Here is a 26,919-nt window from a genome sequence, read left to right as displayed (position 1 = left end):
ATAATTATTTTAACTTTTTTTTGACAGGCAGAGTTAGTGAGAGAGACAGAGAGTTATAGACAGTGAGAGAGAGACAGAGAGAAAGGTCTTTCTTCCGTTGGTTCACTCCCCAAATGGCTGCTACGGCCAGCACTGCGCCGATGCGAAGCCAGGAGCCAGGTGCTTCTTCCCGGTCTCCCAAGCGGGTGCAGGAATCCAAGCATCTGGGCCATCCTCCACTGCCCTTCTGGGCCACAGCAGAGAGCTGTACTGGAAGAGGAGCAACTGAGACTAGTACCCAGCGCCCCAACTGGGACTAGAACCTGGGGTGCCAGCGCCGCAAGTGGAGGATTAGCCAAGTGAGCCATGGTGCTGGCCTCCAATATAATTTAAATACTATGTAAATAGCTGCTAAACTGTACTGTTTAGGGACTAATAACAAGAAAAAAGTTATGCATATTGCACATTTTCAGTACAGATGCAACTTTTCTTTCAAATATTTTGAGCCTTGATTAGTTCAATCTGAGGATACAAAGCCTGTGGACATGTAGGGTCAATCGAATCCACAAATATACATACAAGCGTACTTCAAAAAGTTCATGGAAGGGGGCGGGTATTTGGTTCAGCAGTTAGGCCACTGCTTGAGATGCCAGTATCCCATATCCAGACAGCCTGGGTTCAAGTTCTGTCTCCTCTCCCAATTCTAACTTCTTGCTAATGTGCACCATTGAAGGCAGCAGGTAAAGGTTCAAACAGTTAGGTTCCTGTTACCCATGTGGGACACTAGGGCTGAGTTCCTGGGTTCTGACTTCAGCCGGATGTTCCAGGCATGTAGGGAATGAACCAGTGGATGGGTGTTCTGTCTGCCTCTCTCCCTCTGTCTCCTGAATAAATACATGTTTTACAAACAATCAGTTTATTTGGGTGCAAAAAATTGGAAATCCATGCATATGAGGGGTATTCAAAAAGCTTATGTATGGATTTTAAAATCTTGAGAGGCTCCAAGATGGTGGAATAAGGAGGGAGCACACTGATAGTCCAGGAAAAGATAGTTTAATAAAAGTGGAAATAGTGACGTCTCAAGGAAGAGTTAGGGGAAAAACTGCAGAGAGAACTCTTCCGGAATTAGAGGGACACGGTGGATCTATGTGGAAGACACGGGCACCCACGGCTCGGGAGCCCAACTGCCGAGAATCTTCTCCGCCACACCAGCAGTGGAAATGGAGGTGAGGTGAAACCACAGTAGCCCAAGACACTGGCGGAAAAGCGGCAGGAAGAACCTAGAGGGAACGAGGCTTGAAGCCCCGTGGGGGAAAGTTCACCAGCCTAAATAGAGGAGAGAAAAAAACAAAAGGGGCAGTACAGACATGATTCTCTTTCTCCACACACCTTACAAAGGTGTGCAAGACAATAGAGCAGGCGCCATTTTGGACATATGTAACAGCTGTGCCAGCTCAGGGCTGCGCCCACCTTCAACCAAACAGAAAAACTTGACTCTGGTTTGGAATAATAACAGGAGACTAAGACCTAGTGAATGTGTGGAGCTTATGAACCGGGGCTTGGGGGGGGGGGGGGGGGACTGAGGGTGTGTGGGAGAACTCACAGTGTGGTTCAGAATTGAGTAGTCTCAGGTGAGATGCCACAAACTTGGTAACCTTGGCTACCCAGTGAGAGACACTGCAGGGGAACCTGAGCTTACACTGAGGACTGCACAGATCCTTTGTGTGGTCCTTGGGACAGAGCAGACAAATATTATACCCACTGGGGCTAGCGCTCAGGTACTGATTGCCTTCAAGGAGAATAGCTCAGCTGAGTGGAATTACTTCCCTTCTGAATTAAAAAAAAAAAAAAAAGAGGGAGAGAAGATTCACCATGCCAAACCTGGGTATGTCACCTTTGACACACCCTTAACCCTGAAGAACTGAACAGAGCTCTCTGGCCACACCCACCACAAGCCTCTAGAGATTCACCAAAAGCAGACAGTCCACTTAATCTAGAGTCATAGTATAATGAGAAAGGCCACCAAAGCGAAGAAAAAAAAAAAAAGAGGAAACCAAAGAATATCTCCACAATGCCAAACAAACACAAAAACCGAGGAAACAAGAACAAGGAAGACATCATGATGCTCCCAAATGAACATGACACTCCAATACAAGATCATGAAGATGAAAAGACAGAAGAAATGCAAGATACAGAATTCAAAAAAATTATGATAAAAACATTTAGAAGTGATCAAAAACAAATGCATGAACTACAGAAATCCATACAGGACAGGACAGAAAATCTCTCTCATAAAAATGAAATCTTAAGAAGGAATCAAAATGAAATGAGGAATTTAGTAGAACATGAAATTGAGATATTGATGAGAAATCAAAATGAAATGAATTCAACAGAACAAATGAAAAACACATTTGAGAGCCTTAAAAAACAGAATCAGTGAGGTAGAAGACAGAATATTGAACTTAGAAGACAGAGCACAGTCAAACCAAAGAAAAGAAGATGAAATTAGAAATCTAAAAAATATTGTTGGGAATCTATAGGATACTATTAAAAAACCCAAATTCGGGTTCTAGGAGTTCCTGAAGGCTTGGAGAAAGAGGAAGGATTAGAAGGCCTTTTTAGTGAGATACTAGCAGAAAACTTCCAGGGTTTGGAGAAGGAAAGAGACATCCAAGTACACGAAGCTCATAGAGCCCCCAGTAAACATGACCAAAAGAGATCCTCACCACGACACGTTGTAATTAAACTCACCACAGTGAAACAGAAAGAAAATATTCTAAAATGTGCAAGAGAGAGACGTCAGATTATTCTCAGAGGATCTACAATTAGACTCACAGCAGACTTTTTATCTGAGACCCTACAGGCTAGGAAGGAATGGTGAGATATAGCCCAAGTACTACAAGAAAAAAACTGCCATCCCAGAATATTATATCCTGCAAAGCTCTCATTTGTGAAGGAAGGTGAAATAAAGAGCTTTCATAGCAAACAGAAATTGAAAGAATTTGTCACCACTCGTCCAGCCCTGCAAAAGATGCTTAAAGATGTGTTACACACAGAAACACGGCCATCATTATGAAAGAAGGTAAAGGAAGAAAATCTCCCAGTAGAAGATCACAGGAAGTTCACTATGTGAATTAACAGTATAACTAGTACTCAAACAGTACTTTATACTTTGTGTTTCTGTATGGGTGCAAACTGTTGAAATGTTTACTTAGTATATACTAAATTGATCTTCTGTATATAAAGATAATTGAAAATGAATCTTGATGAAGAATGAGATGGGAGAGGGAGTGGAAGATGGGATGGTTGTGGGTGGGAGGGTGGTTATGGGGGGAAAAAGCTGCTATAATCCAAAAGTTGTACTTTGGAAATTTATACTTATTAAATAAAAGTTTAAAAAAATAAAAACAGTGAAATTAAAAAATATCTTTTGTACCCGAACCAACGTATCTTTTAATTTCATTTTTACACTTTTAGAAACGTGCATATAGACAGTTACCGTCTTATGACTGACTTAACATATTTTTGACTTTACAGTGACTGCAAGCAATGTACATTCAGTAGAATTCGTACTTCAAATTTTGATCTTGCATGCTGAGGAGTGGCAGCCAACGTGGCTTCCAGTCTGCCACTTGATCACCAGGTTGAATCATCAAAACTCTACTGCCCATGTGTTGCCAAGGTAAGGCATCAGTTGGCTATATCTAACAAATGCTTTTTTGATGTGATGTTTTCAATTTACAATGGGTATATCAAGACATGACTGCATTGCAAGTGAGGAGCAACTGTCTATATATTTAAGGTTATAAAGTTATACATTTGAGTTAAAGGCCTCAGGTTTAGAGTTCTCTTTGATATTTATTTTAAAAATGCATTAAGATTAGACCACATTTATAACTGTGGCATAAATACCTCTATAATATCTCCATCTAGATTTTTTTAAACATATTTCATGTCATTTGCAGTTTAAAATCCTTCAACAAATTCTCATTCCCTTAGATTAGCGCTCAACCCAATTCTGTGTGTGTGTATGTGTATGTGTGTGTGTTTTGACAGAGTTAGACAGTGAGAGAGAGAGACACAGAGAAAGGTCCTCCTTCCGTTGGTTCACCCCCAAATGGCTGCTACGGCCAGAACTACACCTATCTGAAGCGAGGAGCCAGGTGTTTCCTCCCAGTCTCCCACACGAGTGCAGGAGCCCAAGCACTTGGCCCATCCTCCACTGCCGGGCCACAGCAGAGAGCTGGACTGGAAGAGGAGCAACCAGCACAGAACCCGGCGCCCATTCCACCTAGTTATTTGGTTTTCTTTTTTAAGCTTTATTTATTTGAATGTCAGAGTTAGAAAGAGGAGAGAGAGAGAATGAATGAATGAATCTTCTATCCACTGGCTCACTCCTCAGATGAAGCCAGGAGCCAGAAGCTTCTTCCAGGTCTCCCACATGGGCAGCAAGGGCCCAAGCACTTGGGCCATCTTCCACAACTTTTCTTGGCCATTAGCAGTGAGCTGGATGGGATGTGGAGCAGCCAGGACCAAACTGGCACCCATTTGGGATGCCAGCATTGCAGGTGGAGGCTTTTACCTGCTATACCACAATGCTGGCCCTTCTACCTAGTTCTTAATCTCCATCTTAACAATATTTTTCAAGGTTGTGGAAAGTAAAGTACAGGAAAGTATTAAACTCTTTAAGTGATTTCTGATCATCTATAAGAAGCTTTGATAGAAGTCTCCCATATACGACTGGGAGGAAGCACCTGGCTCCTGGCTTCAGATCAGCGTAGTGCTGGCGGTAGCAGCCATTAGGGGAGTGAACCAACAGAAGGAAGACCTTTCTCTTTGTCTCTCTCACTGTCTATAACTCTCTCTCTCTCACTGTATAACTCTGCCTGACAGAAAGAAAAAAAAAAAAAAGTCTCCCATATATATCATTGTAACTTATACGAAGGGAGCTTCCTTTTTATATAGACACAATTTCACCTTTCAATGTTTCCATTAGAGCCATAGGTCTGTCACTTACACGCAGATACAAGATCACAGTAGATTAATAAGACACCTTAAATGTCTTTCCAGGCCAGCGCGGCGGCTCACTTGGCTAATCCTCAACCTGCGGCACCGGCACCCTGGGTTCTAGTCCTGGTTGGGGCACCGGATTCTGTCCCGGTTGCTCCTCTTCCAGTCCAGCTCTCTGCTGTGGCCTGGGAAGGCAGTGGAGGATGGCCCAAGTGCTTCGGCCCTGCACCTGCATGGGAGACCAGGAGGAAGCACCTGGCTCCTGGCTTTGGATCAACGCAGCGTGCCAGCCGTAGCGGCCATTTAGGGGGTGAACCAACGGAAGGAAGACCTTTCTCTCTAACTCTGCCTGTCCAAAAAAAAACGTCTTTCCATAACATTTACTGGATTCAGTGTAAACTCTAACATTTGTAAAATGTCTGTATTTCTAAAAGTGTTCTGAAACAACATTTACCTAAATCTTTAAGCAGTTGTTGATGGTATTATTCTCATTTTACCAATAAGAAAGTAGTTCAAATTGCCCACATGGCTGTCTGTGAGCAACCTGCTTGCAAGTAGGCAAAACAACCTCTCCGAAGATGTCCGTGTATCCTAATCCCTGGAGCATGTGAATACATTACTTCTCATGGCAAAGGAGAATTATGGTTACAGATAGAATTAAGATTACCTACTTTAAACTAGAAGATTAAAATGAATGATGCAAGTGGGTCCGTGCAATCACAGGGTCTTAAAAGTCAGAGAGGTGGAAAGCAGAGGGAGAAGCAGGAAAGGCAACCTGAGACACCTTCTAGCATTGAAGATGGAGGAGAGGCCACGAGCCAAGGAATGTGGGTGGCCCCAGAGAGGCTAGACAAGGCAAGGAAATTGATTCTCTCCCAGAGTCTCCAAAGGAAAGCAGCTGTGCAGACACCTGATTCTGGTCCAGTGAGGCCCACTGTGGACTTCTGACTTCTAGAACTACAAGATAAAAATGTTGTGTTGTTTATGCCACTTGACTTGAGGTAATTTGTTACAGAAGTAATAGGAAACTAACACATAGCTCATCATTAGCAGGGCCACTATTCAAATCCAGACTTTCAGATTTATCATTTGCCATTTCCCTTATTTCCCCATCTTTATGATATAAATTATGATCTTTTACCTCCAAATGTCACTGCACTTAAATTATTTAAATACGGAAAAGGCCTTAGTAAGATCAAACATTACCTACCCAAAACGTAGCTAAAACTAGCAACCTCAACTAATACAGCTCAGAACTGGACACAACCCAAAGATTAAAAAGTGCAAATCTCAGGCCATTTGCAAGGGAGTCCTCTGGGTCCTTGTTCAATGCCATTACATGTAACTGCAAACCATTTAGATCTGCTCTAAGAGCATACCAGAAAGAGAACAGAGCTCTCCAAAGGCAAGCACACTGATATTAGGAATGGTGGCTAATGACATTGTAAAATCGTATGTATCCACAGGCAAAGAAAATGAATCTAGACACAGACCTACATACTTTCCAAAAAATAACTCCAAATGCATAACAAACCTAAATGTAAAATGTAAAATTATAAAACTACTAAAAGACAATATAGGAGAAAAGCTAGTTGACCTTGGGTTTGGCAATGACTTTTTATATACAACACCAAAGACCCAACCATGAAAGAAGAACTGGTAAGCTGGGCTTCATTAAAATTAAAATTTTCTGTTCTGTGAGGGATACTATCATACAACTAGAAGAGAAGTCACAGACTGAGGGGCTGCCATTGTGGCACAGCAGACTAAGCTGTTGTTTGTGATGCTGGCATCCCTTATCAGAGTGTGGCAATTACAATGCATTGGATGCAAGTTTCATGCAAATGAGAAGACAGCAAATGATGGCCCAAGTACTTGGGACTCTGCATTCCATGTGGGAGACCCTGGCTCCTGGCTTTTGCCTGCCCCAGACCTGGCTGTTGTGGTCATTTGGAGAGTGAACTGGAGAATGGAGGAGATCTCTCTCTCTGTCTCTCTGTCTCTCTGCCTTTCAAATAAATAAGTAAATCTTTAATTTAAAAAAAAAAAAAGGAAAAGCCACAGACAGAAAATGTTTGCAAGACAGATCAGAGACTGACAAACTGATATTCAAAATATACAAAGAACTCTTAAAACTCAACAGTAAGAAAAGAAGCTGATTAAAACGTGGACCAAAGACCTTAGCCGATACCTCACTGAAGATACAAAAAATGGCAAATAAGCCTATGAAAAGATGTTCTACATCATATGTCACCAGGGAGATGCAAATTAAAATAATAAGACACCATGACATACCCATTAAAAAGCCAAAATCCAGAACACTGAAGAAAAAAAAAATGCTGGCAAGGATGTATTGCAATAGAAACTCTCATTAATTGCTGGTGGGGATGTAAAATGGGACAGCTACTTTGGGAATTGCTTGCAAAAAATAAACATACTCTTACCATAGGATCCAGCTGTTATCCCCACTGATACATGTGCACAAGCAGCTGCACAAAGATGTCTAGAGCAGTTTTATTCAAAATTGCCAAAACTTAGAAGCAACCAAGAGGACATTCAATCAGTGAATGGATAAACTGACATACTCAGACAATGGAATATTATTCACCACTTAAACAAACAACAAAAAAAAGAGCTATCAAGCCATGAAATCAAGGAAGAAACTTAAATGACCTAAATTACTAAGTGAAAGAAGCCAGTCTGAAAAGGCTCCATGATTCCAACTATATGACAATCTGGAAAAGGCAAACCTGTGCAGATAGTAAAAAGATCAGTGGTTTCCAGACATAAGTTATGGAGGAGAGGAATGAATTGGCAGAGAGCACAGAGCATTTTTAGCACTGTGAAATTATTCTTCATGATACAGCACTGGCAATACATGTCTATGGATTTGTCTAAACCCATGGAAAGTACCGCATCCAGAATGACCCCTAAGTAACCATGGACTCCAGCAGATAACAATGGGTCAGTATAGGTGCTTCACTGTAACAAATGTGCCACGCTGGTTTGCCATGTTGATAGTGGGAGAGGCTGTGCTTGTGAGAGGATGGGGTATACTGGGAAATCTTTGAACTTCGATTTATTTTGCTGTGCATCTAAAACTACTTTTAAAAATAAAGTCTATTAAAAGTCCAGGTGTGAATTAAAATAAACACACCTCTTATCTGTTGAAGCAGTTCCCATTTCAGTAAATGGAATCTTGATTTAAAATCCTGGAGGTCAGCCTTCATATTCCCTCTTTTCACCCTGCAACCCTTTATGAAATATACCCTCAAAACCTACTGATTATCCTATTTCCAAATAGAATCTCTAATTCATCTGCTTCCCTCTATCACTTGGCAATCATTCTTGCTTAATTTCTCATAATCCCTTAACTGGCCTATTAAAACACTCATTCCCAATCTGGTCTGCTTCAGCCAGCAGCCAATTGAAGATTACCATCTGAAGTATCTGCTTCTAGACACATATCCAGAGAAACTCTTGCACATGTATACCAGGATACATGCACAGAAACATGCAGAGTGTACTGTTTGTAACCTGGAAATAAGAAACATGCGCTACAGTAATAAAAGCAAACATACTATGGTTACATGCACCAACATGAATAGATTGTAAAAATAATAACATCAAGCAAAACAACCAGGTGGCAGAAGAATATATCTATGTGAAATTTTAAAGACATTAAAAACTAAATTGTATAATGTTACATCTAACCCAATTCACAGTGAAACTATTTTTAAGAATGCAAGGCAACAAGGAAAGAAAGCTCAAGGGGCTGGCACTGCAGCTAGCAGGTAAGGCTGTGGCCTGCAATGGCAGCGTTCCCCATGGGCACTGGTTCTCGTCCCAGCTGCTCTGCTTCTTAGCCACCTCCTTATTAATGGCATGGGAAAAGCAGTGGAAGATGGCCCAAGTGGGAGACCTACATGAAGCTCCTGGTTTCTGGCTTCAGCCTATTCCAGCATTAGCCATTGCAGCCAACGGGGCAGTAACCAGCAGATGGAAATTCTCTCTCTCTCTCTGACTCTAAATTTTAAATAAATAAATACTTAAAAAAAGAAAAGAAAATTCAAGACAGGAGAGAGAACAGGATATTTGAGGGCAAGAGTTCCAGATATGACAATGAGCACAACAGTAATAGTCTACTTTTAATGCTGTGTGGTATATATGTGTTATCCATTATTTTGTAACTTACAAAAAGAGATACAGAGTTTAAAAAGCAAGAGATGTGGGGGCTGGCACCATGGCTCACTTGGTTAATCTTCCACCTGCAGCGCCAGCACCCCATATGAGCACCGGGTTCTAGTCCTGGTTGCTCCTCTTCCAGTCCAGCTCTCTGCTGTGGCCCGGGAAGGCAGTGGAGGATGGCCCAAGTGCTCGGGCCCCTGCACCCGCATGGGAGACCAGGAGGAAGCACCTGGCTTCTGGCTTCAGATTGGCGCAGCACCGGCCGCGGTGGCAATTTGGGGAGTGAACCAACGGAAGGAAGACCTTTCTCTCTGTCTCTCTCTCTCACTGTAACTCTACCTGTCAAATAAATAAAAAATTTAAAAAAAAGTATGGGATGTTTCAATTAAAATTATCAGAAAAAGCAAATTCAAGGCTTAGCATATTAAATCTTAATATAAATACAAACTCAATTCCTTGATACTATAATCACAACAGTGACAATAATTAAATATTTAGCACTTAGTATCTAAATATTCTTAAATCTCTCTCTCTCTCTCCCCCTCCCTCCCTCCCTCCCTCTTTCACACACACACACACACACACACACACACACACACACAATGTAAACTACCACTGCATCCTCCCAATAATCCTATGAGGGGTTAAAATTATTTTCCCAAGATAGGAAATTTTAATACTGAAAAGAATGTGACTTTATGTGGCTTTCGAGAGGTAATAAGCTAATAGATGGTGGGCCAGAATTTGAACCCAGGCAGTTAGCTGTGTTGTAGAGCACCTGCACATAACTATCCCAAAACTCATTTAGATCCCCAACAATTTTTTTAACTTAACAATCTTAGCAAATGGCAATTATTATAGCACTAAGACTCTTAAAACATTTCACATACACACCATAAACCCTTACAATCTATAAACTAATAGAACAGGCTACAACAGAGCTTTGTAACCTGAAAATGTTGATTTTACCAAGGTCAAGTGGCATATTAATATAGATGCTCATTTCTAACAATAACCTGAAATCTTCTTGAAGCCTGACTATCTTGTTCAAAGGCTTTCAAAGCATTCCAGTTGTCATCAAGACCTCCAGTCCCAGCAAGCTACATTTATCCACCCCCTACAAAAACCTAGAAAACTGGACAAAAAGTTTTTAGACATCTGACAACAGAGAACACCAGACTATGACTCCTGAAAGCAGAAAACCTGAGGATATGAGTCCTGTGATGGGCCTGGCTTCCTGCCTGGATGTACTTTCTGAACCAGGAAGCAGGGAGAGTCGGCACAAACAGAGCACACAAGTCTCACTAAGTTAGGAAGACAGAAACTGGGGTTTGGTGTGACAGAAGATGACAAAGAGGGCAGACAAACATAGAAAAAGCTCCAGAGTCTGGCTGAATAATAATCTGTGTGGTGCAGGGTACCTTCCCCAAGGGCAGAGAAAGCGCACTGCTGGGGAACGGCAAAGTAAACAACGGAGCTCACACACACTGGGAGACACTGCAATTGCATGTTCAGGCAGCCTGCAGTGACTCCAAAGGGCACACCTTAGTAGCAGGGCAAAAACAGCTGGAGGAAGGCTACTATACACACACCCCCAGACACACACACACTGAAAGTTCAAAAACAAGCTGGAAAAGCATGGACTTAATCCACAAAGAATTTAAATGACTGCCAAGGAAAAAAACTAAACTCTCTAAAAGAAGACAACATAATCAAAGCATTTATCAATGTGATGTCTACAATTCCTAACATCTAATAAAAAGTTACCAGATATGCCCAGAAGCAGCAAAGTATGATCCACAACCAAAGGAACAATCAGCTTTAAGAAACAGGCTGAAAATGACAGACAGAATTAGCAAAGGCCTTAAATGACTATTATATATATTATAAATACCTAAAGAAAAATATGAATATAATGAGGAAAGAAATATATGTTGAAAAAGAAATCAGTAAGAGGCCAGCACAGTGGCATAGAAGGTTAAGACTCTACACACAGTGCCAGCATCCCATACAGACGCCAGTTCAAGTCCTGGTTGCTCCATTTCCAATCCAGGTCCCTGCTAATGGCCTGGGAAAGCAGCAGAAGATGGCCCAAGTGCTTGAGTCCCTGCACACTCATAGGAGACCCAGAAGAAGCTCCAGGCTCCTTGCTTCAACCTGGCCCAGCTCTGGCTGTTGTGGCCATTTGCAGAATGAACCAGCAGATGGAAGATCTTTCTCTCTATATGTCACCTTTCAAATAAATACATAAATCTAAAAAAGAAACAGTAACAAACAAACCAGGAAGAACTTCTAATGAAAAATCCATGGAACAGAATAAAAGCATAATTAAAGATAAAATAGTGCAGAAGAAAGATCCTGAATTTCCAGATATAGCAACAGAAAATACCCGAAATAAGGCAGAGAGAAAGTACAGGTAAAATTATGACAAGAATCTCATGAATTCTGGAAAAATATCAAGTTGGTTAACATTTAAATGGCTAGAGTCTTAGAAAAGAGGAGTAGGGCAGGACAAATACTTACAGAAATGATGACTCTGGGACCAGCACCGTGGCACAGTAGACATAATACGCTAAGACTCTGCCTGCAGTTCTGGCATCTCATACAGGCACAAGTTTGTGTCCTGGCTGCTCCTCTTCCTATCCAGCTCTCTGCTAATGGCCTGGGAAAGGACTAGAAGATGGCCCAAGTGCTAGGGCCCCTGCACCCGCGTGGGAGACCTGGAAGAAGCTCTTGATTCCTGGTTTCGGATTGGATCAGCTCTGGCTATTGTGGCCATCTGGGGAGTGAACCCAGAGGGTTCTGTCTCTCCCTTTCTCTGCCTGTATCTCTGCCTCTCAAATAAATAAGTAAAATCTTTAAAAAGAAAACAAAGAAAAAGAAATAATGGCTCAGATTTTCCAAATTTGATGAAAACCATAAGCCTCCAAACACAGGAATCTTTGACTCCAACTGGGTGAGCAAGAAGAAAACCACACCACGACACATCAGAATCAATTTTCTGAAAACAATCATGGATGGTGTGAAAAAAAACTTAAAAGCCGTTAAGAGTTGGAGGACAGATGAACAAAGATAAGAATGACAATTGTCTTCTGAAGTATACAAAATGGAGTGAATGAAATCATCTCTTTAGGGCCTGTGCTGTGGCCTAGTGGGAAAAGCTGCTGCCTCCAGTGCCAGCATCCCATATGGGAGCTGGTTTGGGTCCCAGTTGCTCCACTTCCTGTCCAGTCTACTTAAGGCCTGGGAAAGCAGCAGAAGTTTTTGGGCCCCTGCACCGTGTGGTAGACCCAGAAGAAGCTTCTGGCTCCTGGCCTTGGATTTCCGAGCTCTTGCCATTGCAGCAATTTGAGGAGTGAACCAGTGGATATAAGACTTCTCTTTCTATGCCTCTGCCTCTATCTAGCTCTCTGCCTTTCAGATAAATAAATAAATAAATCTTTTTTTTAAAAAAAAATCACCTCTTTAAAACCAAGAAACCAACAATCAAAAAGTCAAAGAAAGAATCTATGGCACAGAAATGAAGGTGAGATAAAGCCACTTTTATACATGGGTAATTACAAAAGATATTTTCTCCTTTTCCATTTTGTTAAAATAATTTCATTTGAGGCAAAATCAGTAACAATATATTGTGGGTTTATAAAATTTTAGAAGTAAAATATACTACAAGAAAAAATACAAGGGAGAAAAATAGATTAGACTACTATGAGGTGCTAATATTATATATGCATTTTAAATAACCTTTTCAAGTAATATTTGTAGTCATGTATTATACAACATAAGAATATTATAATCCTAGAGTTGTACAGTAGCCACTGGCCACAAAGGCATCAGAGAACATGAAAGCAGGCTCATCATAATTGAGATGTGCTCTCAAAGTTACACACAAAATTTCAAAGAGAGTATGAGAAAAAGAATCTAATTTTCTAAAAATTTAACATGTTGAAATGAAAATTCACTTTCACTGCATCTGCAAAAATAAAAATTCACTTTCACTGCATTTGCTAAAATATTTTATCATAATCAATTTCACTTATTTTGATTAAAACATTTTTACAATTAATCTCATTTCCTCTTTTTTTTTTTAAGAGGCAGACATACAGCCAGCGCCGTGGCTCAATAGGCTAATCCTCTGCCTTGTGGTGCCAGCACACCGGGTTCTAGTCCCGGCTGGGGCGCCGGATTCTGTCCCGGTTGCCCCTCTTCCAGGCCAGCTCTCTGTTGTGGCCCGGGAGTGCAGTGGAGGATGGCCCAAGTCTTTGGGCCCTGCACCCCATGGGAGACCAGGAGAAGCACCTGGCTCCTGCCTTTCAGATCTGCGTGGTGCGCCAGCCGCAGTGCACCAGCTGCGGCGGCCACTGGAGGGTGAACCAACGGCAAAGGAGGACCTTTCTCTCTGTCTCTCTCTCTCTCACTGTCCACTCTGCCTGTCAAAAAAAAAAAAGTTCAAAAAAAAGAGGCAGACATACATACACAGAGACAGAAAAAGAGCACTCCCATCCGTTGGTTCACTCTTCAAATGCCCACAAGACTTGGGGCTGGGCCCAATGCCAATGCCAGAGCCAGGAGATGGGAATACAATCCTGGTCTCCACGAAGGGCGGCAGGAACCCAATAACTTGATCCAACAGCTACTTCCCAAGGTACACACTGGCAGAAGCTGCAGTGGAGAACCAGAGTCAGGAATGGAACGTAGGTACTCTGATGTAGGTCACATATTAACCACTAGGCTAAATCCTGCCCTGCTTTTTAGTTTTTTAATGTGGCTAGTGGAAAATTAAAATTATGCATGAGACTTAACAATTGTACCTCACATATTTCTAGTGGACAGTGCTGCACTAGGAGCAGTCACTAACAAATTAAAAGCTACAACGAATTAATAATGGAGGTGAACTGAAATAATAAAAGCAATCAATCCAAAGAGAGAGAGACTCCAGTAAAATACCAGGAGGGGACTTTTAACATTCCATTTTCAGAAATGGACAGAGCATCTAGACAGAATATCAACAAAGAAACAGGAGAGTTAAATGGCATCCTAGATCAATTTGATCTAAGAGATACCTACAGAACTTTCGATCCAACAGCTGTAGAATATACACCCTTTTCAACAGCGCATGGAAGGAACATTTTCCAGGTTAGATCATCTGGCAAGTCACAAAACAGGTCTCAGCAAATTTAAAAGAAATCGCATGAAATATCTTTTCTGACTACAATGCAATAAAGCTAGAAATCAGAAGAAAAACTTTAGAAACTACACAAATACATGGAAATTAAATAACTTAATCCTGATAAATCAATAGCTCAAGGAAGAAATCAGTAAAATTCCTTGAAACAAATCAAAGTGGAAATATAACATGCCTAAACCTGTGGAATACAGTAAAAACACTACTAAGAGGGGATGTTTATAGCAAACAATGCTGGGTGTGGTTCATTAATTATGATTAAAATATTTTGCTGATATGAGGTGTTAGTAATAGGGAAAGCTGAGCGTGGCTTACAGATGGTGATAAACATATCATACTAATAATAAATGTTAATAAGGGAAGCTGGATGTAGGGCATATGGGAACTCTTTGTGCTTCAAAATTTTTGTTTTGTGAATTAAAAACTATTCTGAAATAAAAGGTTTTAAAAAAGAAAAAAATCCAGGATCAGGTGGGTTCAGTCCAGAATTCTACCAAACTTTTAAAAACTAATCAACACCAATCCTTCTTAAATTATTTCAAAAATCATTAGAGGAAATTCTTCCAAATTCATTCTATGAGCCCAGAATCATTACCTTGACACCAAAACCAGGTAAGTACACAACAAAAAAAGCTACAGACTAATATCCTTGATGAACAAAGATACAAAAATCCTCACAAATACTGTCTTCAAAATAAACTTTCTGTATATTTCACTTAAAATTCGATCACAACAACATCAACAAAATCCTCACAAAATACTAGCAAACTGAATTCAACATCACATTAAAAAGTACAATTACTAGTTTTATGCTACAATCACAATATATTTGAGAAAAGGCAGGCTTATCAAAAAAGAGGTTTAATTAGCCTACAGTTTTAGCAATCCAAGAGTAAGACATTGGCATAAATTCATCTCTGGTGAGAACACTCCTGGTTGTGCTACACAATGGCACACAGCAATGGTGGGAGCAAGCGCTGGGGGAAGAAATCACATTGGCAAACAGGAAGCCAGGAAGAAATTCAGGTCAGGCTCAGGCTTTTTATTTTTTTTATAAAGATTTATTTATTTACTTGAAAAACAGAGCTAGAGAGAGGCAGAGGCAGAGGCAGGTCTTCCTTCCATTGGTTCACTCCTCAGATGACCGCAATGGCTGGAGCTGAACGAATCTGAAGCCAGGAGCCGGGAGCTTCTTCCAGGTCTCCCATGCGGGTGAAGGTGCCCAAGGAGTTGGGTCATCTTCTACTGCTTTCCCAGGCCAAAGCAGAGAGCTGGATTGGAAGTGGAGCAGCTGGGACTAGAACCAGCGCCCATATGGGATGCCGGCACTGCAGGCAGGCGGCAGCTTTACCAGCTACACCACAGCACCAGCTCCCAGGCTCTCTTTGTAACAACCTGCTCTTGCGAGAACTCACTCCAGAAGAACAGGATTCCCTTCAGAGGCAGTTCCTCAAGAGCCTACAGAGCATCCAGTAGGCCCTACTAGTATCACCACACTGAAGACCAAGCCTCCGCCACATGGACCTTTTGGGGAGGCACACTAAGACCACATCCAAACTGTAGCAGGGCTTTCAAAGCTCTGTGGCATCCAATTTGGATGACTTCTTGGGTAGGACATCAAAGTCCGAGGCAAAAAAGGAAAAAGTGAAGTGACCTGCACTTCATCCTAATTTAAAAAATTTTCCAAATAAACTAGAACAGTAAAAATGCAACCAACAGGATGGGGAAAATATCTGTAAACCATATATCTGATAAAAGATTGGTATACAGAATAAATAGATAAAGAACTCCTAAAACACAAACAAAAGAAAACATCCCAAGGGAAGATAACTTAAAATTTCTCCAAACATTCTTAAATGGCCAATAAGTAACAAAAAAGATTTTCAACACCATATATCAGATCAAAGGTAAATCAAAATGCAGATCAAAGGTAAAATGACATATCACCTCATACCTATTAGAAAAGGAATTATTAAAAAAGGGGGGGGGGCTGGTGCCGTGGCACACTAGGTTAATCTTCCGTCTGCGGTGCAGGCATCCCAAATGGGTGCCAGGTTCTAGTCCCAGTTGCTCCTCTTACAGTCCAGCTCTCTGCTGTGACCCAGGAAGGCACTGGAGGATGGCCCAAGTGCTTGGGCCCCTGCACATGATTGGGAGACCGGGAGGAAGCACCTGGCTCCTGGCTTCAGATCAGCGTAGCTTCAGATCAGCGTAGCTCCAGCTATAGCAGCGATCTGGGGGGTTGAACCAATGGAAGGAAGACCTTTCTCTCTGTCTCTCTCTCTAACTCTATCTGTCAAAAAAAAAATCTTAAAAAAAAAAAAAAAAACACAGAAAACTATAAGCATTGGTGAGGATGTGGAGAAAGTAGAACCCAAGTGCACTAGTGGTAGGAATCTTGTATAATCACCATTAGAGACATCGCTTCTGGGCCTTTTGGCTAAGATCATGTGTAATCACTATGAGAGTCAGTATGGCGTTTCCTCAGAAACTCAAAGTTAGAATTACCGTGTGATTCAATCCCACTTTTAGGCATATATTCAAAAGAAGTAAAAGCAGGTTATTGAGAAGAGATCTCCATTTACAGAGCATTACTCACAAAACAGCTAAAATGTAGAAGCAACCAAACATCCAATAGTGGGTGAATATATAAGGTGTGGTCTAAATATGTAATAGAATATTATTCAGCCTTAGACAGAAAGGAAGGGAGGCCCCAAGATGGTGGTATAGCAACAGGATGATCCAAGTCACAGGGGGCAAAATAGATAGTTAAAGAGGAGAGAAGATAACACCCCAGAGACAGAGCCGTGGGAAATTCTCAACGGGAAGCCCAGGAGAACAACAGAGACTGGGCAACTCCATGCCAAAAGAGCAAATAAGAAAGGAAAGCAGTGGGGGCTCCATGCTTCGACTTGCAACGCACAAACACACAGCAGCTCATAACAGAGGGAAACCTTACCACAAGACAATCTCCACAGATTAGAGGTGCAGTTCATTAAGCAGGGTGATAGAACCCTGAACACACCAGAGATTAACACCGGGGTGTCCCACAACTGTGAGGAAAAGGGTGGGTCACACCAAAAGAAGTAAACAACCTCATCTAACCAAAAAACCAGAAGAAAGCTACAATGCTCCAGAGGGGCCTTACAGCGGACACCCCCTCCACTATGGAATACTGAACAAAGCACCCAGGCCACATCCAGCACACAACACTTAGAACTCACTAAAACTATAGACATCCCACTAAATAACAAAGACACAAATTAAAGAGAAGAGCAACCAGACAAAAAAATTAAAAATACACAAACACCAAAAAACAAAAGAAAAATCCTAAATAAGAATAAGGAAGACACATCTTTCTGATGTGTTGTTGAATTTGATTTACCAATATTTTGTTGAGGACTTCTGTGTCTATGTTCATCAGGGCAGTTGGTCTGCAGTTCTCTTTCTCCATTGCATCTTTTCTGGGTTTAGGAATTAAGGTAATGCTGGCTTTGTAGAAAGAATTTTGGAAGAATCAATATCATCAAAATGTCTATTCTTTCGAAAGCAATTTACAGATTCAGTGCAATACCAATCAAAATACTGAAGACATTTTTCTCAGATTTAGAAAAAATAATGCTGAAATTCATATGGAAACACAGGAGACCTCCAATAGCTAACACAATCTTATATAACAAAATCAAAGCCAGAGGCAACATAGTACCAGATTTCAAGACATACTACAAGGAAGTTAAAATCACAACAGCCTGGAACTGGAACAAAAACAGATGGATAGACCAAAGGAACAGAACAGAAACACCAGAAATCAATTCAAGCATCTACAACCAACTTAATATTTGACCAAGGAGCTAAAATCAATCCCTAGAGCAAGCACAATCTCTTCAACAAATGGTTCTAGGAAAACTGGATTTCCATATGCAGAAGAATGAATCTACCTTACACCTTACACAAAAATTCATTCAAAATGGATTAAAGACCTAAATCTATGACCTGATTCTATCAAATTAATAGAGAACATTGAGGAAACCCTGCAAGACATTGGCACAGGCTAAGAGTTCTTGGAAAAGACCCTAGAGGTACAAGCAATTAAAGCCAAAATTCACAAATGGGATTACATCAAATCGAGAAGCTTCTGTACTGCAAAAGAAACTCTCAGGAAAGTGAAGAGGCAACTGACAGAATGGGAAAAATTATTTGCAAACTATTCAACTGATAAAAGATTAATAACCAGAGTATAATAAAGAGATCAAGAAACTCAACAACAACAAAACAACAGCCCAGTGAAGAAATGGGCAAAGGACATAGACAGACAAAAGAAACACTCAGCAAACTGAAGAGGCAATGGACAAAATGGGAGAAATTATTTGCAAATTATGCAACTGATAAAAGATGAATAACCAGAATATATAAAGAGATCAAGAAACTCCAAACAAAACAAACAACCCTGTTAAGAGATGGGCAAAGGACTTAATCAGGTGTTTTTCAGAAGAGGAAATCCAAATGGTCAACAGACACATGAAAAAATGTACAGAATCACCAGCCATCAGGGAAATGCAAATCAAAACCACAGGAGGTTTCACCTCACCGCTTACCCCTAGAATGCCTTTCATACAGAAATCAACAAACAACTAATGCCAGCGAGGATGTGGGGGGAAAGGAATCCATTGTTGGTGGGAATGGAAACTGGTAAAACCACTATGGAAGACAGTTTGGAGATACCTCAGAAATCTGAATATAGACCTGCCATATGACCCAGCCATCTCACTCCTGGGAATTTACGCAAGGGAAATGAAATCAGCAAATAAAAGAGTTATATGCACCCTCATGTTTATTGTAGCTCAATTCACAATAGCTAAGACATGGAATCAATATAAATGCCCATCAACTGAAGACTAAGCAATCATGATATATATAATCTATGGAATACTACACAGTGGTAGATAAAATGAAATCTGGTCAGTTGCAACAAAATGGATGAATCTGGAAATCATAATACTTAGTGAAATAAGCCAGCCCCAAAATGACAAATACCATATGTTCTCTTTGATCTGTGATAACTAATAGAGCACCTAAAAGGAAAACTGTAGAAGTCAAATTGACACTTTTGAGACGCAATGACTTGAACAGCAGTTGTCTTGACTGTCTAGGTATAGTGTTTATTTTTTTTCTCTTCTTCATACTATTTGTTGAGCTCTTTACTTAACCTAGAGTTAGTCATATGTGCAAAACATCAATTGAGAATAGATCTCAGGAAAACGTAAGAATAGGAATAAGAGAGGGAAGAGGAAGTTTGTAACTGTAAAGCTGTATAGTTCTGCATATATTCCTATGGACTTATTTCTAAGGGTACAGTTTAAAAACTTGCTATAGGACTCGAAATCCCATTAAGCTGGGTGGTAAAATGCCATCTTAAGCTTTAAAGTGATCACATTAAGTGTTAAAGTGATCATATAGATAGGATTAAGTGTTCAAGCAATCATATAAATAAGATCAAGGGTCTGGTAATAATAATAGATAGAATTAAAAAGAAGAGAATGTTCCAACATGGGAAGCAGTCTACCCACCTAACTCATAAAATGACAATCACTCTAAAAAGCACTCTGACCTCAGAATTAGACCTTAAGGTATTCTGGTCTGGCTGAAAAGCCCATGAGAGCATTTCAGGCATGGAAAGCCAAGACACTGTGGCAAAATAAATAAATAAATAAATAAATCGTACAGAAGGATCTCTGGGAGAGAACCGGAGTGGAAAGAAGTCAACATCAAAGAAGGATGTACTTTTCTCTGAAGGGAGGAAAAGAACTTCCACTCTGCTTATGGCTTTGTCTAAAACTGACAGAGATTGTGGATTCAAAAGGCTTCCATTGCCTTGGCAGCTCATGTCAAGAACCTCGGGGTGATCACTGACGTCATTAAATTAACAACGGAAGTCACTGTGCACTTACCTCCCATTCAAGAACTCTGTCCTCAATGAGTTGTACTATGAGAATTAACTGTAAAACCTGTTTTTTCTGTGTGTATATGTACGTGTGTGTGTGTGCGCACGCAAATCACTGAAATATTTACTGAGTATAGAATTTGGTCTTCTGTGATAAAGTTAATTGAAAACAAATCTTAACGGAGAATGGGACAGGGAATGTGAGAGAGAGGAGGAGGTGGGGTGAGAGTGAGGGTGGGAGGGCAGGTATGGTGGGAAGAATCACTATATTCCTAAAGTTGTACTTAGAAATTTGTACTCATTAAATAAAAGGTTTCTTTAGGGGAAAAAATGAAATTATGACATACACTACAACACGAATGAACCCTGAAGACATTATTCTAAGTGAAACAAATCAGTCACCAGAAAATAAAAAGACAAATACTGTGTGACTCCATTTATATGAGGTCATTAGCCACTCCCTACAATCTCACCTATTCCACCCAAACCCACCACTTTTATGTAGTTAAAAAAAAAAAAAAAAAAAAAAAAAAAAAAAAAAAAAAAAAAAAAACACGGTTTTTTTGAACGTGCCACCACCCAGAACACCCAGATTCAGCACTGGCCAAATATAACCAACAAAGATGTGACCCATAGCTAATGGTAATATAATAAAGTTACCATGGCTGACACTCCTATACCCATCACGCAACTCACATCATGATGCTTTCTGAGACTTCCAAAAAAGGACAAAGAAATGGGAGGTACTGAAACCCCACCTAAATACTGCACTGTATGAATATTCACTTAAACCCAACCCATTACCACCCTCTATGACTCCAGATCATATAAAGGGATGGCCTAGAAACTCACTGGGTACAACTCACTCCTGCAGCAGAAACCAAACAGAATGGGTAAACTGCTTTGCATTGGAGGATGCAAAGAAATGTGGAAGAATTAAATTACTTAAATACTTAAATACTTAAATACTTTAAATTCTTAAAGGGAGCAGAAACTAGTGTTTATATCATCTGGTGAGGTAAGAAAAAACCATTAGGAATAGGGGAGTGGAATATAGGAAAAAAGAACAAAGAACAGAGGAGAAAACTGGAAAGCAAATGCCAAGAAGTGGGAAGCAGCATCCTCAGGCCATGGCACTAAGAACCCTCTGACACACGGGGAGTTGGGGTTTCCGTAACCTTCCTGACTCTGGGTGGGAGGCTCTATAAAGAGAGCATAGTGACACTCAGAATAGGTCAGGTACCTAGTTCTCTTCCAGAACATTCTCTTGAAACCCAGCCACCCTGTGCAGAGGACATGGGTATCGGCTGACAGCCTCATCGGAAGGAACAGCTGACAGCCAGATCAACTGCCATGAAGGGAGGGACCGAGTCAGCCTTGAGATGATGTCGGCTCCATTGTTGAGTCATTGCTATTATTCATGTCTTCCTCAATTTCCTGACCCAGAGAATTTAAAATGCCATTAGAATGATTATTGTTTTAAGTTACTAATTTTGGGATGACTTGTCACATAGCCATAGCATGTGGGTTAAGCTGCCACCTTGCCACCTGCAGTGCCAGAATCCCATATGGGCGACAGCTGGTTTCTCAGCTGTTTCACTTCTGATCCAGCTCCTTGCTAACAGCTTGAGAAAAGCAGCTAAAGATGGCCCAAGTGTTTGGACCCCTGCACCCATGCGGAAGATGTAGATGAAGTTCCTGGCTCCTGGCTTTGGCCTGGCTCAGTCCTGGCTGTTGAAGCCACTTGGGGAGTGAACCAATAGATGGAAGCTCGCTCTCTCCATCTCTCCCTTTCTGTCATGCTGCCTTTCAAATAATTAATGAATTAAACTTCAACTGCAAGTTGGTTTTCTCAGCTGTGATTTAAAGCTGTGTGCGTACAGTGTTTACCTAAGACACATTCCCCATGATACTTGAGGGATAAGGACAATAGACACAAACATCACTCTTGCTGCTTGCTGTGTTGTTGCTGACCCAGGAATCCAGTCTTCTACCATCATGAATGAAACACTGCTACTCTCACACCCTTCATAGTCTTTAATACTATCAACCACCTTGGCCAAACTGACATTCAGAGAATACTTCACCCAGTGTTATTTTCAAATTTACATGGAAGACAGACCAAATCCTGGGCCATAAATTGATTCTGAGTGAATTTAAGAAGACTGAAAAATTACAAACATATTCTCAGACAGAGCAAATTAAACCATACATCAGTAACAAAGATATCTGGAAAATCCTCAAATAATTGGATAGGAAAACACACATTTCTAAATAACCAATGAGGGCCAGTGTATGATGCAGAGGGTTAAAACCCAGGCCTACAGTGCCAGTATTCCATATGGGCACTGATTCGAGTCCCAGCTGCTCCACTTCCAGGTATCTGCTGATGCACCTGGGAAAGCAGCAGAGGATGGCTGAAGTTCTTGGGCCCCTGCACCCACGTGGAAGAACCAGAGGAAGTTTCTGGCTCCTGACTTTGGATCAGCTCAGCTCAGCCACTGCAACCATTTGCAGAATGAACCAGCAGACTTTCTCTCTCTCTCTCTCTCTCTCTCTCTGTCTCTGTCTCTGTCTCTGTCTCTATCTCCCTCTGTAACTATTTCAAATAAATAAAATAGATCTTCAATAAAATAATTAAAAAATAAAAAACCATTGAGTCAAATCAGAAATCACAGGGAAAAATTACTGAACATTTTGAACTAAATTTAAATAAAAATACAATGTATCAAGATTCAATGATGCAAATAAAGCAATAGAGGAAAGTTTATAGTTTCACTTATAAGTGAAGAAAGGTGTCAGATCAAGTATTTAAGTTTCCAGCTTAAGTGCCAAGAAGAAAAGATAAAATTAAATCCAAAGGTAAGCAGAAGAGAGGAAATCATAAAGAACCAAAAATCAAAGAAATCAAAACAACAGATAAGACAAAGCCAAATCTAGTTATTTTAACATTTTAATAAATTTATTAAATTCTTGCTTAGCTCACACAGGGAAAAAGGAAGCTCAAACACAAAGGGAGGCCATCACTACATATCCACAGACGTTAAAAGCATTAGTAAGGATGTTATCTCAATAAATCTGACAACAAATGTGGAGTAGACAAACTCTTTAAATGACAAAAAAAATTACTATAATTGACACAAGAAGAAAAAAAGTACCTGAATGGAACTTACCTATTAAAGAAAATGAACCCACCCTTTAGAAACTTCCCATAAAGAAAATTCCAAGACTAGTGATTTTCATCATTTAGAAAGAAATGTAAAGCTGGCGCCGCAGCTCACTAGGCTAATCCTCCACCTGTGGCACCAGCACACCGGGTTCTAGTCCCGGTCAGGGCACCGGATTCTGTCCCGGTTGCCCCTCTTCCAGTCCAGCTCCCTGCTGTGGCCCGGGAATGCAGTGGAGGATGGCCCAAGTCCTTGGGCCCTGCACCCTCATGGGAGACCAGGAGAAGCACCTGGCTCCTGGCTTCAGATCAGCACGGTGCGCTGGCTGCAGCGCGCCAGCGGCAGCGGCCATTGTGGGGTGAACCAACGGAAAAGGAAGACCTTTGTCTCTGTCTCTCACTGTCCACACTGCCTGTCAGGAAGGAAAGAAGGAAAGAAGGAAAGAAGGAAAGAAGGAAAGAAGGAAAGAAGGAAAGAAGGAAAGAAGGAAAGAAAGAAGGAAGGAAGGAAGGAAGGAAGGAAGGAAGGAAGGAAGGAAGGAAGGAAGGAAGGAAGGTAGGTAGGTATTCTTCCTACATTGCCTTAACTTTAGAGTCAATTATCCTGATGTCAAAACCAACAAAGACACTGTAAGAAAACTGTGGGCCAATATGCCTCATAAAAAATAGATGTAAAAAATTTCTAACAATATTTTACCAAACAGCAGCAATATATAAAAAGGCAAGAAGTTCACAACTAAGTGGGGTTTATTCCAGCATTAAAAGGCAGGTTTAACAATTAAAGTCAATGCATGTAGTTCACTACACTAGCACCACTGGTTTAAAGAAAAACAAAAACAGGGGGCTAGCGCTGTGGCGTAATGGGTAAAGCCACTACCTACAGTGCTGGCACCCCATATGGACACAAGCTCAAGTCCCAGCTGCTCCACTTCCGATCCAGCTCCCTGCTACCATGCCTGGGAAAGCAGCAGAAGATGGCCCAAGTCCTTGGGCCCCTACACCCACATAAGAGACCCAGAAGCAGCTCAAGCTCCTGGCTTCAGATCAGCCCAGCTCCAGCTGTCGCAGTTATTTGGGGAGTGAACCAGCACTTGGAAAACTTCTCTCTCTCTGCCTCTCTGCCTCCCTCTCTCTCTCTCTGCCTCTCTGTAACCCTGTCTTTCAAATAAATAATATTTTAAAAATTACTAATAAAAAAATAAAAACAAAAGCCATATGATCATTACAGTAGATGAAGAAAAAGTATTTAATAATATTCAACATTTGATGGTGATGCCATTAAGATGTCAAATTAGGATGCTTTAGACCCTCATTTGTCCATGGAAACATCAATCAGTTAACACAGATTGATTAAAAGAGTGCTGAAGGCACTCCAGAAATGTGTCAAGGATCTTCAGGAACCAAGCCAACACTCCAGAAAACATCATACTCAAAACAGTAGATTTCATGGTGTGTTTGCTTGTCTTTGCCCTATCCTTGCTCTGGTACAATGCAGTACGGAAGAGGTACCCCAATACCTGGTTCCCATGACAGAAGGAAATGAGTACAACTGACTTACAGCGTTAGCTTGCAGGCTGCCCAAGTGACAGGTTTCTGTATAGTCTCACTCAGCATTCCAACGAAAACTAAACTGTGGCAGTTTAGGTCTCAGGTTTCAAGTTACACCAGACTGTAGCACATGAAAAGTGCAGAGAACTACATGCACATGGATGCCTAATGGCAAGAGGTTATAGGCAAAGGAAAGCAGAACGTGGCACTGGCATTGTGGCACAGTAGGTTAAGCTGCCACACGTCAGGCTGGCATTCCAAACAGGAGTACCAGTTCCAGGCCAGTGCAGTGGCACAGCAGGTTAAAGCCCTGGCCTGAAGCACCAGCATTCCATATGGGTGTCAATTCTAGTCCCGGCTGCTCCTCTTCCAATCCAGCTCTCTGGTATGGCCTGGGAAAGCAGTAGTAGATGGCCTTGGGCCCCTGCACCCACGTGGGACACCTGGAAGAAGCTCCTGGCTCCTGGCTTGGGATCGGCACAGCTCCAGCCGTTGCGGCCATCTGGGGAGTGAACCATCGGATAGAAGATCTGTCTCTCTCCAGCTCACTCTGTAACTCTGTCTTTCAAATAAATAAAATAAATCTTAAAAAAAAAAAAGAGTGCCAGTTCAAGTCCTGGATGTTCTGCTTCTGATCCAGCTCCCTGCTAAAGAAAGCATCTGGGACAGCAGTGGAAGATGGCCCAAGTGCTTAGGCCCCTGCCACCCACATGGGAGACCCAGATGGAGTTCCTGGCTCCTGGCTTCTGCCAGGCCCAGTCCTGGCTCTTGTGGCTATTTGGGAGATTAACGAGCAGATGGAAGATCTTTTTTTTAAATTAATTTATTTATTTGAAAGTCAGAGTTACACAGAGAGAGGAGAGGTGCAGAGAGAGAGAGAGAGAGAGAGGTGTCTGCCATCTGATGGTTCACTCCCCAGATGGCCACCAATGGCTGAAGCTGCACTGATCCAAAGCCAAGAGTCAGGAGCTTCCTCCAGGTCTCCCAGGCAGGTGCAGGGGCCCAAGGACTTGGGTCATCTACTGCTTTCCCAGGCCACAGCTGGATCAGAAGTGGAGCAGCTGGGGCTCAAACCGGCGCTCATATGGGATGCCTGCGCTTCAGGCCAGGGCGCTAACCCGCTACACCACAGTGCCAGCCCAAGAAGATCTCTTTTCTATAACATGCCTTTCAAATAAATAAAATAAATTTTTACAAAAAAAAGTAGCAGAACATCTAAGGCTCTGAGAAGAAGCAGGAATGATGTAAAATCTGCTGAACATACAGAGGAATTAGAAAAATACAAATAGGCCCAGGGCAGGTGTATGCCTGCAAAAGGCATAGGACTTGAAGCTTTTACACTGCACTAAATAACTGAGGTCTTCCCTCCACACCAAGTAGTATGAAAAGATTGGGAGAAGGGGCTGTTTTTTTCAAATGATTAATTTTCAACAAAGGATAGCAGGCATACAAAAAAAAAAAAAAAAAAAAAAAGACCCAAGGCCTACTCAAAGGAGCAATATGAACCTCTAGAAACCAACATACAAATACAAGACAAAGAATTTTTAAAAACTATCTTTAATATTTTCAAAAACCTGAAGGGGCCAGTATTGTGGCACAGTGGGTAAAGCTGCCACCTAAGACACCAGCCTCCCATATGGGCACTGGTTCAAGTCCCAGCTGCTCTACTTCCAATCCAGCGCCCTGCTAATGTGCCTGGGAAAGCAGCAGAGGATGGCCCAAGGGCTTGGGCCCTGCACCCACATGGGAGACCTGGATAAAGCTCCTGGCTCCTGGCTCCTGGCTTCGGCCTGGCTCCGCCCCAGCCATTGCAGCCATTTGGGGGAGTGAACCAAAAGATCGCGCTCTCTCTGTCTCTCCCTCTCTAACTCTGCCTTTCAAATAAGTTTTTAAAAATATTTTTAA

The 26,919-nt window shown here is 41.4% G+C and overlaps 1 protein-coding gene and 1 long non-coding RNA gene across 10 annotated transcripts in view; one reads left to right on the top strand and one right to left on the bottom strand.

The window, feature by feature from the left end:
- The window catches only part of LOC127482834 (uncharacterized), an 82,638-nt gene extending 77,183 nt beyond the window's left edge, over positions 1–5,455 (top strand). Inside the window, exons 2-3 of the long non-coding RNA XR_007908670.3 lie at positions 3,517–3,661; positions 5,050–5,455. This is a non-coding gene — a long non-coding RNA (uncharacterized LOC127482834). The remainder of the gene's footprint in view (positions 1–3,516; positions 3,662–5,049) is intronic.
- The window catches only part of FANCC (FA complementation group C), a 250,334-nt gene that overhangs the window by 113,196 nt on the left and 110,219 nt on the right, over positions 1–26,919 (bottom strand). The window lies entirely within an intron of this gene.

This window comes from Oryctolagus cuniculus, chromosome 1 (assembly GCF_051225735.1).
Source record: "Oryctolagus cuniculus isolate XC-2025 breed Fujian yellow rabbit chromosome 1, ASM5122573v1, whole genome shotgun sequence".
NCBI lineage: Eukaryota > Metazoa > Chordata > Mammalia > Lagomorpha > Leporidae > Oryctolagus > Oryctolagus cuniculus.
Note: the sequence above shows the minus strand (reverse complement) of the source record. Positions and strands in the feature narration are given on the sequence as shown.